A 16,335-nucleotide genomic window follows, 5' to 3' on the forward strand; every position below is an offset into this window, starting at 1 on the left:
TTATAGTAATTGACAACAGATGTATGAATGCATAATAATAAAGAATAAATGTAACAAAATAACATCTCAGTCCAATTATAGATTTTAAATGGCATATAGAGACAAACAAATGAAATATAAAAGAATAAAAACGTGACTAAATAGAACAGTGCATAACTAAACATAAAGTGATATAATATTGGATAGTTATTTATATAATAGAAATAGAAATCGATCAATCAATCAAAACTCTCTCGATAACAGTTCTGAATCGATGCAAGATAATACCTAAATTTGCAATAACTATATAATATATAAATTATAATTGATACTGACTTTTTTCTAAAGATACTGTCAATTTTTATTCTTGACGGGGAGGGGGTTATTTGCACGGGTGGTTAATATCCAGGGGTTTTTTGACCGGGGGTATGTGTCCAAGGGGTAAGTGTCCTAGAACCCTTCATTATTTTTATTTAACCAGGTACCCAGGTATTTGAATCTTTTGACTCTTTCGAACACCTCTCCATCCAACGTTAGATCACCGGTGTCAGTTTGCATTCTACATATCTACCATAAATTTTGTCGTCTTTTGTTAAAGGATAGTAGTTTTAAAATATCGGGAACAGTAGTATATGGGCATATATAGGAAAACGGTAGCGTAAGGATTTGATAAATTTTAGTTGGACTTTTTGAATATAATTAATTGACGTAAGTAAGGCGAGTTTGAGGGAGATTTTTACATGAGAAATGGAATATATACATATGTATATCTAAAATGGGTTGCGAAGAAGTCAAAGTTGAAGAAGCAATATTTCGCCGATTATTATTATTAATATTAAGCAAAGTTCAGAGTTGGTGGTCTAGACCGCAAGTCGAGCAGATAAAATTTGTCGGCGACATCCGGCATCGACTCCGGATCCGGAATGATCGAGTGAATTAAGCCGAGTAAAGTTAATATTAAAAGTTATGGAAGGCGAAGGCCCCAGTTGCGGCCTGAGCTCCGCGCTAGTGGGGTATCAAAGGCCCTACAGTCGGGGGAGGGTTGTGGAACCGCGGCTTTGTAAGACTCGGCGAGCTTTTGTCGCCAGATGAGACCCCAACTCCTCGCCCTAAAGTACTCCCACCCACCCCACCCCATTCAAACCCAACACCACCATCGTAGACCACAAATAAGTAAGTTGCTCGCGAGTTTTCGCCGGATTCCCCGACTTGTCAATAAACATTATTGGCGATAACTTCTTCGGTTAAAAGGCCTTTTATCTACTAGCACACCACAAACGGGACTTAATTTTCTTATTCGGAAAACTTCCACGCAACAGGACTATGTTTGAAAATTATAATATTAAAGTTTATCATTTGATCGCACAAATTCCCAGCCTCGGTTTTTCTCAGCCTTTAAAAAATATTACATATTTCTTCGCGTAAAATATCGCGCGCTCATATTACCATTATTAACCTATGCTTCACCTGTATGGAATAACGCCTCGAATACTAACCTTTCCAAGCTCCAAATAATACAAAATAAATCCCTAAAAATAATTTATAACACACCCACAGATACTAACGTGAAAAAACTACATTCCATAAATAATATTCCATTAGTTACAGACATAACTAACAAACTAACCAGTAGATTCTATGAAAGAATCACTAACACACTTGTGAAGAGTCTCGGTGATTACAACAAAATGTCTATACCCTTCAGGTATAAACACAGATTACCTAAACACAATCTGCTTTAGGTCATCGACTTTAGAGAGTCTTTAATTAATATTATGTATTAGATGTATTGTGAGCATTTATAAGAATTGTAAATAGGTTTTTAAGCTCTTTTCATATTATTCTGTATATTAACATTAGAATTATATATTACTATGATTACTTACAAAATTAAATTAAAATTGTAAAATAGAAAATGATCAGTAGATCAGTAGCTATTACAATAGATATAAAATGTATTGTAAAAATAATTTAGTAATAATAAAAAGCATTTAAAAATCAAACATATTTCTTTCCATTGTAATTATCCGTGAAAGTTTATATTTTTGTATCAAAATATATTAGTTCAGTATTATATTAAAGTACCAGTCCTTTACATGGTAAAGCGTACTCAAAAGTAGTTTTGCTTCCACTCCAAAATATATCAACCAGCAGACTAGACTAGTGGTTATCATATAATGCTTTGAACAGAGTGGTATATATCAATCATATATTAAATATTTTGTATTAGTGCAAAAAATCAAAGAAAAATTGACAATGTACATACATATGTATGATTGAATAATTACAAATAATCTATTGTAGTTTTTGTACATAGCTGATTAGAATATCATTTCCTAATACGTAGATATCAATATATTTAGACGTGTCAGGATACTAAAGTAAAATTGATTAAATATTTTCAAAATAATATCTCACGGTTCATAGAATATGCCAATTCGTTGATTTTTACTCACTTGTCTCTTTGTTCGAATAAATTAAAAAAAAAACCACTGCAATGTACAAACATTAAACACTTTTTATTGTTCCATTTTTGTTTCAAAGTTTAAATTTACATACATTGATTACATTTTGGAGTGTTTTGGTTATCTCCGCCTGTATTTCGCGTGTTGTTTAATCCCGATAAGCGTTATCTGATGCATTTATTCATAAATTAATTTCCGAATACTTAATGTTGGAGATACAATCAAGTAAAATTATAATTGACTATAAATTGTCGTTCTTAAAGGCCTGTTTGAGTTATAAAATTAGTTATATATTAGAGAATTTTTGAACAAAAGGCGATAAAGATATTAATATTTGATAATGCTTATAGCCTTTTTATGTAAAAAAAAAAACGGTTTGACAACATTGTGCTTTGTTATGTAATATGAACATGCCGTTATCATTTTTAATATCATTGAATACTGTTACAATAAAGAATGGGGACTAGATAAAGTCCATCGGAAACAGAATGAGTTTTCTAAAATACACTTTGAAATCGGCGTACGTTCGTGTTTTTTTTTTTATGTACATATGAATATATACTGAAGTTCCAATGCAATTCCGGCTGGAGCGATGCATATTCATACATTTTTGTGCAATGTGCGACGACGACATCAAAAGGACTTTTACTGCTCATGCACTTATTCTAATTTCGTACCAGAAGACAAAGGATAAAACCATCCTACCCCTCTTCCGCTTTATCATTCATTCAATTTCGTCTTTGTTGCCCGCAATTCAAAAGGCAAGCGATAGCGGTACCTTTTAAACAAGGGGACCACAATTTTACAAAACAAATTGAAAAAATATACAAACATGTATGTACATATATAAAAACGCACATCGCGTGCACGCGACGTATTTCATAATAAGCATTTCAAATTATGTCTCGAATATAACCAATATTTTATTTTATACCAGGAAGGTCTTACAGGTAAACCCCAATGCACCTTCCAGGCCAATTACAATCAACACAGCATTTTTATTATACAAGTCGCTGAATTATGAGACACTGAAAATCTACTCGCAAATTAACGAGACATCTATGAATTGTACATACATTTTATTGTACATTAATCATACTCAAATAGTGGTGACATAGTAGGTAGGAAGGTTTTTAGCCAAATTTTAATCGAGAACCGTTTCAACAATGAAATCATAGAAAATTGGCAAACTCTGATAGGAAACGATCGACCTGGAGTCACAAATATCCAAGTCTGACCAGCAGCACTACATATCTACTACTACTTTTCAATCGAGGTCAGCTCATGGGATCGAACCCGGCGCCTCTCGATGCTAAGCAGAAGCTTAACGACCGACCTATGCTGCTGATATAAATATATCATTGGAATAGCATCAGATTCGAATAATAATAGTATTCCAAATCTAACACTTTGTAGTATCGAAATGTCACTTAAAATTTAACCAAAAGATTCTATGACAGAATCTCTAATAACCACATCAACAAATTGGTTGAAGGTCTATTTGATTACAACAAAACGTCTGTCTATCTTTGGGGTATAAATACAAAGGACATTTTATTTTATTTTATCTCAATTAATCATGCACATTCGCAGATTGCACCAAAGCGGCGAGTGTGCTAGACAGATTGAGACTCGAGAAATTATATATTACATATATTAAAGACATATTTATTACATACATAAACATGTAAATTGAAAAAGTACCTGTCATCTATGGTCAGACATTACAAACATCGTAAACAAAACGATTAATAACATTTTTCATGTAACAATACAAATTTTTACATTCAATAATCATCCACAGAGACATCTATGGAGAGAAATCTGTCGAAACCTGAGATATAACAATAACTGAAGGTTTGCAATAGAAAATTCGATAGGGAAAGCCAATTTTGCAGGAACCGTTTCAATGAAAATCAGAAAAATTGGCAAATTCTGGCCGATAACGAGACTCTAGTGGGAATCGAGCCCGTGACACCTTGCACGAAAGAACACAACACTCACCACTAGACCACGCTGCTGGTTAAAATTGACATTTATATGTCCAGCAGCGTGGACTAGTGGTTAGCATATTATGCTTTCGAGCAAAGTGGTCTTGGTGTGATTTCCCACTAGTAGCTGTTGGCCAGACCTTGGTTTGTGGTTCCAGGTCGATCGTTTCCCTTCAGAGTTTGTCAATTTTTCTGACTATCATTGAAACGGTTTTTGTATATTGACATCTCCATTCCAAATCTCTTTTGCAAATCCCTAGTTATTCAGTATCTTGAGGTTCGCCAATTTCAATATAATAAATGCTGCATATATAGATGTCACTGTGGAAGATGTTCATATGAATTTGCATTGTATGAAATGCTTGTTTTGTATTGTTTCTGTTTTAGTACACTTGTCGCTTTATATAATTTAATATGTAAAGGCGAGTGTGGATGTTCGATTGAAACTTAAATATATAAATTGCGTCTTTAAATATTTTGGCATTAATATTTTTGGCTATAGTTGATATTACAAAATAAAGGACAAAAGGACAGTTAAATAAAGGACTGACCGGAAAAATGCACTCGAGATAGTTGCACTCTCGAGACATCCAAACTTTCAAAGTTGCTCAAGGAGAATATTTACACAATAAAATTACACAAAAAGTGTCAAAGGGTATTTGTATGTTATCCGAGGGTGCTAACCTTTTGTTGTGGAATTCTATTGCGTAAGCTCTTTTTGAGCGCCTTTGAAAATACGGACTTCTCAAAACTGCGCCACTATTCAATGCAATTTAGTGCATTTTTCCGGGAACCAAATAATGAACTATCCTCTCAAATATTATCGTAAGTTCCGAGTAGGTATAAACAATTTGCATATATGTATGTACATATTGTCATGTTCCAAAACGCAGTTTATATATTTTTAAATTACTTGTTTAACAAACCAAAATTTCTTTATTATCATAAAAACGCTACAATTATGTTATTGGTTAATATATTCGTAAACTACAGATTTAATTATGGAACGATGATGAATTCAAAATGAGATGCGTAGAACTTTGTTTCACTTTGTTCTGCTGCTATGCTGACCGTCACTTGCGGGTCACTATTAATGACTACCACTCTCGGAGTCTCGATGGTGATGACTAACTTGTGTGATTGAATCGTGATCTATATAAATGATTTTTATCTTTTGTGTTGGGCAAAGTCCGGAACTCCTGTCTTATCTGACTATCAGTTAACAGGAATTTTAATGGACTTGTTACTCACGCATATGAATGTGAGAAAGTGAATTTGATTATTGTGGGAACTACATTGATAAGCGAGGTACATAACAATACATATAATATTCACGATGATTTGTATGATGGATTGTTCGTTTTCAAACCACCGAAATAATGATAAGAAACAGACGGAATAAAGTGATGTTCGCATTTTATCAAACATTGAACCACTCTTTTTGAAGTTTGAAGTACAATTATCTCATTAAAACTATTTAATGTGTTTTGTCACACGATTTATAAATTTAACAGGAATCCCGACGATTTATAAATTTAACAGGAAGAATTCGATGATTACGTATTAAAAAAAGGATAGTGTTGGAATAGAAAGGACCAAATTAAGAAAACAACCGGTAAATATCGCATTTATAACAACGGAATACAAAGTTATTTTAGTAAATATAATATACATGAATTAATGAATCTCACTACACTGGAGACGAGAATTAGAAGAGGCGACTTAACCGAAGTCTTTAAAATACTAAATAATCATTATAAATGTCATATGTCCAATCTTTTTACATTCAACGAAAACACTCACCTCAGAGGTCACTCGCTTAGACTCCAAAAAGATAATAAATTGATCAGAGTTTCCTTCTTTTCAAACAGAGTGGTTTCAGTTTAGTCATAGTCTTCCAAATGAAATTGTAATTTCTGATAACCTTAATATTTTTAAGACTAAGCTTAATGCATTTCGTAAATTGAGGGATTTCTCTAATTCTTCTTTCCCAATTTGTTATTTCTGTTTCCTGTTTACTTTTTTTCTCTCTGCAGACCAGTAACGTGAGGGGTTTTGTAAATATACCTTTTGAATAATAGAGGGCTTTAAAAAATCAAAATCAATCAAATAATAAGCGTTTAGACGTATGTACGTTCGACGAATCGGTTAAATATTAACCGGTGAAGATTTCCTGCGGGAAATCGGAACGATACTTTTTTTTTCCACAGACCCCCTCATTTTCCCCTCGGTTTAGATTGGATTATGACAAAACGTGTGATTCTCACCATATCCCAGATCAATTCCGGTGATTACCGGGTGCGCCGCCATGTTAACGAGACAAATCCCTTCAGGGAAGGTTCACCTCCCGTCGACTCCCACACACCTTCTCCACCCCCACCCTCCCAATCCCACTCTCCCCTGACGGTAATGTCGCCCTAATGAGGCCTCTACGTGTAATCTTCATCTTCATTACACATTCAATATGCTCGATGACATATCAACCGAACTCCCCTCAAGCCGCTCAAACCTCAGTACATACATATATCCACGGTGAGCCGCTTCAAAGAAAACACAGACGCGTCAATAAGAGAATGTTTCAAAAGATTCTACGTCGTCGAGTTATAAAATTATTTAGCTTTTATCAAATAACAAGCTCGTCTGAGATTGTCTTTGTTTAACTTCATCCACGTGCTTTAACGATCCTTTATTTTTTTAAATATCACATGTATAATACATACATATATGAATGTATTTGATGTTATTTTAACATAAATATATAGCAGGAAAGTCTAACAGGTAAACCTTACTGGCCAATTACAATTTTTTTGAAAACATTTCAATCTATATGGGTTTGGTGCAAACGATCTAAAAGCGCCAGACAGATTGAACCTCAGATTAACTGGATGGCTGCTTTAAACGCAATTCTCGACTTCACGAATGAAAAATTGCACATCAGATGACGAGTAACCTTTCGATGTGCACAGATGCAATTATTAAAATGGTAATTATTAAAATTGAGTTGGGTCTTTCTGGCGAGTTTTTAATAATTTAATAAGGAAAAATTCGGAACTAAAGTATCAGAAGCACAGAACGTATACAGGGTAGGTATGTCGGGACTTCGGGTAGATTTCGCTTAGTGTAAGTGCGAGCAGTGCGCACGCATAAGGTACACGTGTCGTTAATCTGTGGTTTAGTCTGTCTGACGCTTTTCGATCGTTTGCACCGCATCGGTATTTAGGAATAGGTAATTTTTAAAAAATATAAATCCAGGTAGGCAATTTACATATTCTGATTTCATTATTTTGGGGTTGTTCAGTAGTATTGTATTTCAATTAATTCGTATGTGTTCAAAAAATTAAATATTTAAAGCAGAAGTATGTACGTATAATATAATAATATCAAATAACAAACGTGAGACTTTTATTAGAAGGATTTTACTTATTGAAATATAAATATTTCATTTTTGAAAAAAAGTGAAAACCACTTTGTAGCAATCATATTATTACATAGAGGTCTCGAGATATTTTCAATTTAATTATAATCTAATATTTCACTCCATTCTCTTTAAGTACATACATATGTATGTACTACGTTTTATTAGTTTTTACCTGTTGAGGTTTTTCGAATTGAAATATTAACAAAATTTAAATAATCAATCAAAATACTTGAATCGTCTGTAAAAATTCGAATTGAAATAAGAAGAGGTTGGTAAAAAATGGAATTTATTGAATAAGCTTTGATACACCTATAAATAATGAAAGTCTGACTATTATGGCAATTAACTAAAACGGTATTAAATTTAAATTGCCTCAGAGTCCCCTGTATGAACATATAAAACTAAAAACAATATAAATATAAATATCAAAATGAAATTTAATAAAGCAAAATACATTATTAATGGAATGTAAAGCTTACGCGCGGAATAAAGCTACGTAGAGGGCTTCTGTGCTGGAAAATGCACTAGAAGCCTTTCAATAGCTTCACATTATTACAACATAATCGTATTATTAAAATAATACCTTACCAATAACTGATAATTAACAAAATACCAAAACAATACAATACAAATACATACATAGTACGACATATATCTACGTGTAATGAATTAGCCACGATGCTGGAACGGGGATGGCCCATTATTGTTAAAACAAGGGGAGGACAGTTTTGGCGACCCCTGTACGTATGTATGTGATGCGTTTTATACATATATGTATGTATATGTGGGTGTTTGAATCCTGTGGACGCAATCAAGACAAAAGGCCAGACACTGTACAAATTAAATTTGTCAGGACGATCAAAGGGGCCAAGTTTGCGGTCGGCCGGTCGCGTGTGAAGACCCATTTGTTTGGACCCTTGGTCACTTAACATACGTACATTAAACCGAAACGAACCCTTCTCTACCCCTTAGACTTAACCCTTACACGCCCACTAGTCTGAGATGCCGCGTGGATGATCCAAATTTAAGCGCCCACCTCAACGAACTTGACGTTTGGTGGTGTTTCCAAGCATATGTACATTTGACATGCGGCAGATATGGTTATAAATCATTGATTGATATGTTTTGTGAAATTATATATGTAAGTTCAATGTGTGTATATTTTATTACATAGCTTATAGGATGGTTTTGCCAATTTAATTAGGAACCGTTTCAACAATGAAATCATATAAATTGACAAACTCTGATAGAAAACGATTGACTTGTAATCACAAATATCCAAGTCTGACCAGCAGCACTGCAGAAATACTTCTGAATAAATTCTTTTCAATCGAGGTCAACCCAGAGCCTCAACCCGGGAACCCTTCGGCGGTTAGCATTAACGCAACAACTCGATATTCTTCAGTATATTCGTGCAGAATCCTTTGTATTATATTAAAATTTTGACGAAAATTAAAAAGTTAAGTGTATTTTATCGAAAGACAGTAAATAAAAATACTCTAATTTTAATAAATGTAAGACAAAAATCCATTAATTGACAATTTTTAAAGTTGAAATACACATATAAATTAAGATTAATTATTCTTGATCTATAGAACCATTTTATTACCAATATTTTGATATATTTATGTAACTTATTTCAATATCAAAATCAACGCTTATAAAGAATCACATTTATTCTCTTCAAATATTAAAAGATTTTTTTTAAATACACAAAAATAAAAAATAAATATAGACTTACTAACAAAATAAATATATTTTTTTAAAAATCATGGATATGTGAATTTTTTAACGACCTCAAAGTTTAATCTATTGATATTTTATGATGTTTACAGATGAAGTAAAAAGTGTCACCTTTACGCATATAAAAGGATTAGCTGAAATGACCGGCGTTGTTCAGGTCAGTAAATTTTATATGGAGACGCGATAGCTCGGGGATTTGAGCTTTCAAAAAACTTCAATTACTTGAGATACGTAATTACTACCGCTATCTATGTTTAAAACTAGAAACTGGATAAGCGTCAGGCACTTTTCAGAAATTCAAATTTCAAACGCATCTTAAGCGATATTTTTTCTGCATCGTAATGGCGGAGGATACATTTACTTATATTGATAACCAAAATGAGCAATATGGCAAAGTATGAAAACGATCGGATAAGAGGCAAATTTTTTCCTGAATTGTGAAAAGTGAAGTATGAAACAGGTATGTAAAAACCAAATTTGCTGGTTTTAAATTGAAATACATATGCATATACATATTACATGTATGTAAAAAATTTACATTCATGTTTAATATAATATATGTATATACATATATTATATTATATGTAATAAATAAGGCAATTGCTAAAATACAATTGAAAATGTAATATATAACATGCACACGCAATTATTTATAATGCGATTATGCAATTAAATTCCACAGGCACGCTTGAAATGAGAATTTCAAATCAAATGCTCTATGACTTTATATATTTCCTCATTAAAGCATCGGGAGATTATTCCTCTATAGATAAAGTGACTATTCAAATTATACGATGCTCAAATTAAAGTCCTTTTATATTTTAAATTTATTTCTGTAACGTCGACATCAATTAGTAGCATATCGCAAGCAATCCGATACATCAACCGGGCTTGCGTAGTTAGCGAAGCTTTTAATAGATAGTTAAAAGCTTTTAGAGATTCGAGCTTAATTAAAGATGCGAAAATTCCAACACATGGTGCGCAGGACGATTAGAAAGGCAATACTGCCAAAATGCATTTACCTCCAGACAATGTATCACATTTCATATTCAGTTTCGCTTGTGGACATTATCGTTAAAAGTCTACACTGAAAACTTCCACACTAACGACGAGGAAAGTGCTCGTGAAACATTGCGTAAAATTTGGTTTAGTATTTTGCATCTTTAAATATTCACCCGGCATGGTTTGAAAGCGACATCCGAGTCGGGTCGGATCGATGGTTGTAGAGTGCGGCAGAAAAACGTGACGCTCGATCTGTGCCATTTTGATCATGTTAAAATCGGAATAACGCAAAATAATCTAGCAACTTAAACTAGGGTCACGTTGCGAATTTTAGTTTGAGAGTCACTGGTGTGTCGCGAAACGGTCTATTACACTGGACAGCCGGCACGCCAGTGATTTGCGAATCGACCCATTATGGTGTCGCCGAAACGGACGGGTCGCTATCAAAGGCCGGACTGTCTCTCCCATTCCACCCCCATAAATAGCCCATGGATTATTCATCCCAACCCCTAACCGACCCGCTACGGGGAATCTCGACAGAATCGTTGCACACCTTATCCGGTCTTCCCTGGAGGCGAAAGCTAGACGTTGCCACGATCCGACAATATATTATATTATATTACGTATTGTTCAATTTTTCCTTTTTCGATTTCATCCATCAAAAATTTTCATCGTACATTAATCAAGAAAAAACTGCACGATTCCGTTTAAGCAGATTTTGTATAACTTAATTAACGAATGAAATTAATATTTTGGTGTGTGCGTGTGTGTGTGGGTGAAGTTTCGCGCACAATGCGTATGATTAATGATGGTGGAAATTTCAAGGTAATTTCAATGTTTTAGCTTTTTTGGATTTGATGAAAGCTCTCTCATATTTATTACATTCTCTTGAACAGTCAAACGTCAAATTTATTTACAGTATAACGTATTGAATTTGAATACGCTATTGTAATGTGAATATTGATTTTATCTTGAAAGAGCGTCAAATTATTGGGTATGAATCAAACTGAATATAATATGACGTAGATTAAACAAACAATAAAACTATTTTCAATACTTTACTGCTTTAAGATTACAAACACAATTCTAATTTTGGTTAAAACGCTGTAAAATCTGTAAATATCAATGACCAAAGTATGATGCAAAGTTTTTCATCCTAAATTTTATGGAAATATCCTCAAAATTCTCTCTTAATATTGTTCTAAAAATTTATTAGAAATTTAGTTAACGTTTTATCTTAGAATTAAACAATATCAAAGATGTTTACTTATAATGAAAATGACTACCAAAGATAGTTCAAAGACTTTCTTCCTTTATAAATCAACACTTCAATATATGAACTGTTATATTTGAAAGTGGGAAAGTCCACTTTTATTCATTTCGAGAAATATTTCGCACAGATTAAATATAATGCTTTACGTTTAACAATATTGAATAATACTGGTGGCATGTAATTCGTCTATTCTAATTTCCCGATATTCTGGACTTATACAATTAAAATAAGTAATAACAATTTGTGAATTAAGTCAAACAGAAAGTGTTTTTGCAATTGAAAATTTAACTTTTGCCACATTCAAATATAACGGATCATTTGTACATTGATTTAATGATATATACATAAAATGATTTTTTAATATACATATTTTACTTTTATTTGCCATAATCCATTAATTACATTATTTTTTGTTGAAAATTTGACGGTAAACTTAAATAACGTCAAAGGAACTATGTATGTACATACATATATGGAGCATGATACGATTCAAATTTTGTGGTCTCTTATATATTTTTTAAATTAAGCTTAATCAATGTAAATCGTTATTTAGTACAAATATAGTATTATGTATATATATATATATATATATATATATATATATATATATATATATATATATATATATATATATATATATATATATATATATATATATATACATTTGCATATCTATATATGTATAAATATATTTACCTTCGCTTAGATCGTTAATTCTGCAATATGTGTAACAAAATCTCTGAGCCCTAGTATATATAATGTATACGTATGTATGTATGTATGTACATAATATACGACTCTTGTATAAACTGTGAACGCAGTTAGAGATACTATACTACATATATAATACACATATGTATGTAGTACACGAACTATTGAGTGACCACGAATCCGATTTCACAAGACGTCCATTAGTATATTGGAGTCGGACTAGGTCACATCTGATTCAAAAATGCTCTTCTGTTTACCTTTGAAGTCACATGTGAACCACATTTCATACAATACAGCGAACCGTCTACAACATTGCATTGGAAACTATGACGTAACCGATTGCTGAATAGTGGCGTCAAGACTTTGTTTTGGAAACAAAAAACTGCAATCCTCACTGTCATTCAATAGTGGGAACTGCCACGTCTGTAACACACTCTAAACGCCTCTGTATGATTAATGGTATCGAGTAATGAATCGATGATACAATTAATTCTGAGACGAGGGGCGTACGAAGTTTTTCCGAACATACTCCCTCTACCCCATGGTTGAATTCGATTTGGGCGTGAGGGTGTTTTCGTGTGACGTGTTATGGGGGTGTGGGTTTATTGTTCGTAAGACGCTTACTAAAAGGTGGACGATCCCTGAGGCTAACCAGACGAGTCTTGTCGTGTAGAAAATTAATCTCAAATTGCATGGTAAGTGCACGTACTCGTAACGAAGGGTTAGATGAACAGTTCATATAAAATTAATTTTACATACATATGTATGTATGTATATTAAAACTGCTGTTCTAAATATACTAATAATTAAAAAATGAAGCCTCTTGTTAAAATAATTAATACTAGAATTAATAAATTTTGAATAATTCGTTAAAAATTTGACCAAAACGGCATATACATTTTATAATTGTTCATTTAGTATGGTAATCCTTTAATATCAGATTTCAAAGATCAATTGAAATTAAAATTGTATGTAATAAGTATTTCCATTAGATCATTTTGGTATAACACTTTTATTATTTATTTATTTATTTATACAGGTAAAAATCCATTTAAGTAAATTACATAATAAAATGATTAAATAATGAAATCTTATAATATAAAAATAACAATAAAAGAAAAAAGAAAAAATAGTAAATTACATAATAAAAACATATAATGAAAACTCATATTATAAAATTAACAATGAAAGAAAAAAGAAAATCAGAAAAAATGGTAAAATACCCATTAAACTAAATTACACAATAAAAACATAAAATATATACCTTTATACATTACATAATAAAAAAATATAAATAACATAATAAAAATATATAAATAACATAATAAAAATATATAATATATACCTTTTTCTATATAAAAATTAATGTTCGTTTGATTGTTCACTATATATGTATGTATGTAAATAAAAAATTATAAACAATTTCATTTTAAGTAGTCTAAAATAGACATAATGCAAATAACCCACATTAGACTAAAATGCACATAAATCACTGAATTCAAATATAATAATGATTTTTGTCGGTGTCTTCTCGTTTAAGATATGAGCGTTTAAAAAAATGGGCGATTTTTTCAGATTTTTGGCTTCAACAGTCTTTAACTTTAAATATTGTATTACTGCGCTAAAAGTAAGTATTGAAATCAGTAATCAGATATATTTTCCATTGATTGTGATTTATATTGCTTTGAAATACTTATAACTAATTATCTAGCGAATTTTAAATGTCAAGAATCTATCTTTTTTACACATTTCGCTAATCTTTCACTGTACCACGTTTATAAGGTTTGGTTTTTTATATTTTATCTTAGCGTACTAATTGGAGTAGTAAATAATTATAAAATAAAATATAAAAATACTGAATTTTATTTAGAATTTAGTAAAGATTGAGTAGTCTCCGCCCCGGTAAGTAACACACGTGATTTTTGTTGCTCAGTGTAATTGATGTATTATTACTATTTCAAAATTATGAAATTTGTCATCCTTAATTTAAAAAATAATTGTAATTAGTTTAAAGATAACTTATGGAATTATATTGTTGTTTGAATTTCATACATAAGTGGTTTTAAGTGGCATCCCTTGAAGGAATATATGTACACATGGTGTACATGCACCGTGTAATTTCGATGACGCTCCTCCCCAATATGGGGTGGACCGGGATGAAGGGGGAGGGACATTAATTTCTATTAGAAACTAATTAATTAATGCACACCACCGTTTCATAATAAATCAAAGTGCATTTCGATTAAATTTGCAACGCCACAAACACCTCTATAATATACATCGTGTTTTGTTCATATACATATGTATTTGTACGAAATACAAACTCGTAAATGTATTCACGTTATGTTACACAAGTGAAGTTGTGGTAATTAACTAAATATTATTTTATATTTGAATGACTGTGGTTTAAAACTACATAAACCTATTGTTAATTATTTTATTAAAATATCGAGTGAGCCTTGAAAATGAAGGAAAATGTGTGCACAGTAAAAGCTTTCAACCGAGAGTACACGATTATGTTATTTCACGATTAATTTACCGTGTGAGTAATCACACATTATCCGTTAGAAGCTCGTTAAGAACAATATTTTGGATCCAAAGATCATCATGTAATATACTATACAATACGGGTTGTTTCGAGTGACCTAATATATTTGTTTTACATCTTCTGGGTATATAATTCTAACTATGAACTGATCCATAAGCTTGAATGTTTCCATTTCATGCTAGGTTTGAATTGGAAAACATGATTTTCCGAGTAAACATATGGTTTATTTGTAAAATATACATATGTATAAAGGCTTAAGACGGTCTGTTTGGGATAAAAATACTTTTGTTAAATATGCTCGTATAGCTATTATTTATTATTTATTATTTATTTGTTTAATAGTTTTGGACCATTGTGGCATTACAGGAAGAACCTAATGCGCCACAATGGCCTACAATATATGATGAGTTAGAATAAAACTTAATATTGTATATTTTATTTTATCTTTAATATATACTAGGATGGCCTTACATGTAACCCCAATGCACCTTACTGGCCAGAAACATTGTACATTTGATACAAATATTATTAGTATACAAAGTACATTAATGCATATCAATTAATATACACAGAGACATCTACATATATATAAAATTTGCTGCATTTTAAACAATTCAGTAAAAACATATCAATTAGCATCCACATGGACATTTTTTGTCAAATTTGTAAATTTGCAGCATTTTATACAACTCAGCGAAATTGAGATTGCTGAAAACAAGATATTTTGCGAGAAAATGGGTAAGATTGCCAATTTATTAGAGTCATTTCAATGAAAATCAGATAAATTGGCAAACTCTGATAGGAAACGATCGACCTGGAGTCACAAATCCAAGGTCTGGCCAGCAGAAACCACTGGGATTTGAACCCGTGACCACTCTGTTCAAAGCATTATATGACAACCACTATTTTTTTGCTGGTTATATTATACGTATATATGTACATATATATATATTTTTTTTTTTTGCCAAATTTACAAACCAATTTCCAATTTTTTTAAATGTTTCATATGATTTTACCAAATTTCAACATTAGAAACAGAATTGAAACAATTTTTTAACGTTCGATAGTTCAGGGGTTTTTAACCAACCAAACTTTTTTAAATTCGTTACGCAAAATAACAGACAAACAGTGACACGCCTTAAATTCAAATCAAATCTTCATATTTTATCGTAAAGAGTTGATCAAGAAGATAATGATTAAAAGTG

General features: G+C 31.7%; 1 protein-coding gene across 1 annotated transcript in view; it reads right to left on the reverse strand.

The window, feature by feature from the left end:
* CARPB (Carbonic anhydrase-related protein B) overlaps window positions 1-16,335 on the reverse strand; it is a 193,954-nt gene that overhangs the window by 58,510 nt on the left and 119,109 nt on the right. The gene's annotated exons all lie outside the window — the stretch shown is intronic.

The sequence above is a fragment of the Arctopsyche grandis genome, chromosome 5 (assembly GCF_051622035.1).
Source record: "Arctopsyche grandis isolate Sample6627 chromosome 5, ASM5162203v2, whole genome shotgun sequence".
Classification (NCBI taxonomy): domain Eukaryota; kingdom Metazoa; phylum Arthropoda; class Insecta; order Trichoptera; family Hydropsychidae; genus Arctopsyche; species Arctopsyche grandis.